Source organism: Myotis lucifugus, unplaced genomic scaffold (assembly GCF_000147115.1).
Source record: "Myotis lucifugus unplaced genomic scaffold, Myoluc2.0 scaffold_91, whole genome shotgun sequence".
NCBI classification, from domain to species: domain Eukaryota; kingdom Metazoa; phylum Chordata; class Mammalia; order Chiroptera; family Vespertilionidae; genus Myotis; species Myotis lucifugus.
The window spans coordinates 726167-728381 of NW_005871139.1; positions in this window are offsets into that span (position 1 = coordinate 726167).

Consider the following 2215-nt stretch of genomic DNA (forward strand, 5'->3'; position numbering starts at 1 on the left):
CCTGATCAACAATTCTCTTTCTATCTCTCTCTCCCTCTCTGAAATCAATTAAAAAATATTTTTTTTAAAAGTTAGAAATAACCTGATTTCATGATCATTTATGATGCTATAATTGTAAGTCATAGCCTACCTAGGCTACTTATTAGTTCTGCTAATAAGTTCTGTAAGTTGATTATTTTAATTTGCAAATTTCAATCTTTAATGTCTCTTCCCAGGTCTACCTTTCCAAGTAAAATATCTTTCAAGTCTATTATCTCTAATATAAGGATCTTAAAGTGCTTCTACCTTTCAAGTTGCCCTTTTCTATTATTGCCTCTGTTATGTACTGGAAACAGTATTCCAAATATGTTCATAAAACAGTTTGGGAAGAATAAATGACCTAACCTTAAAATTTTATTTATCATAAAAGCCATCAACTTTTAGAATATGGAATGGAAAAGGCATTAACATAAAACAGTTTTCAGGTACTTAATACTAATTTTCTCACACAAACCCGGGAATACATGGAAGTGAGAGTCTCAGGCCAGCCATTACGGTGCATTCAAAAACAGTAATATATAAGACCGTTCAGTTCTCTAAAACAGTGCTGCCCAACAGGGAACTGTTCTATCAAGCACTTGAAATGTGGCAAGTAAAGAACTAAATTGTTTATGTAAGTTTTAATTAACTTAAGTAGTCTAATGTGGCTAATGGCTACTATGTTAGACAACACAGCTCTAGGACATAGCTACCATTCTCTATAAAACAAAATTGCTTCAAGTTATACCAGCGATGCCAACAATGTATTTTCTACTGCAGCAGTTGCTGGGTTGCTTCAAAAAAAATCAGACAAAAGAACAGAGGTTCCTGGTAATAGAAACTAAACTTTTTTGTTTTGGCTGGCTCCATTTAAAATTCCTATCCTTCTTCTCTTCTCCCCATCTTTTCCTCTTCCAAAGTCTGTTTCCTTCCATCTACTACACAAAGAATTCCTTTCCTTTCCAGTTCACTTCAAAACTCCCTCTTCTTGCTTCCTCCTGTTCTTCAAGCAATCCCACAGTATCTAAAAATATCAACATTCTAGTTATGACTACAATATTAGAGTCCGACAGACTTAGATCAAAATCCCAACTCCACTGCCAAGTATTAAATGGCTGTTATTATTATCATTGCCAGTAAGAATAGAAAAATAAGGAGGGGTAATAAAATTGTTATTTGCCCAATTTCTTTGTTTTCCCTAGACAAAAGTGAAAGACAAAAGGCAAACATAGGACTGAAAAAATACAAATCACAGTCTAGTAATATTTTGTCAAAGGGGTACAATCAGATCCTCTGGGTACAAACACAGAAGAGGGACATAAGAATGGCCATGAGGAAGTTTAATTCTATTTCCCACTTCCCAAACCCAATCCTGTCATTACAGATTCTACCATAGAGAGGCACTGAAATAATAAATGGGAGCCAGAGTTGAATGAAAGGGATATTGGGAAAAAGTAAGAGCTGTCACTATGTTGGGAACACTTAAACTAAGGACAAGCACACTTCATAAAGATACTAAATATTATGTCGATTTGTATGGCTAAAGCAGGGGTCCTCAAACTTTTTAAACAGGGGGCCAGTTCACTGTCCCTCAGACCGTTGGAGGGCCGGACTATAGTTTTAAAAAAAACTATGAACAAATTCCTATGCACACTGCACATGTCTTATTTTGAAGTAAAAAAATAAAACGGGAACAAATACAATATTTGTATTTGCATGTGGCCCGAGGCCCGTAGTTTGAGGACCCCTGGCTAAAGTATTCAGAGAATCCACAGTGATTCTCAGAACCTCTCATAGACAGTCTACTCATCTTTATTCTTTATTTCTAATCTCCTATCCAAGATCAGTCCCCAAATTCAACCCTCTGTCCAAAAAATTTCAATTAAAATAGAGGGGGCATTCAGGAAGGTACTCAAAGCAATGTATTTCAGCGATTAATGACTTGGACACTGGTGTCGGGCAAACTTGTACTTATGACATTGTCTAGGAATAATAACCATTCAAATGCAGAATCTTCCACCCAACCCGTCTTAAAATAAAACTGTTAAGTGTCTCCCAATTATCTACTCAAAAATTTGATCCTACCTATAAGTATGTTATTTTCCCTTGGAAAAACCACAAACAAGGCTATATTTTAATGATGTCTAGGGAGATATTCTATCCATTATTATAGGCTATAGTGGTCAAAAAACTAGCT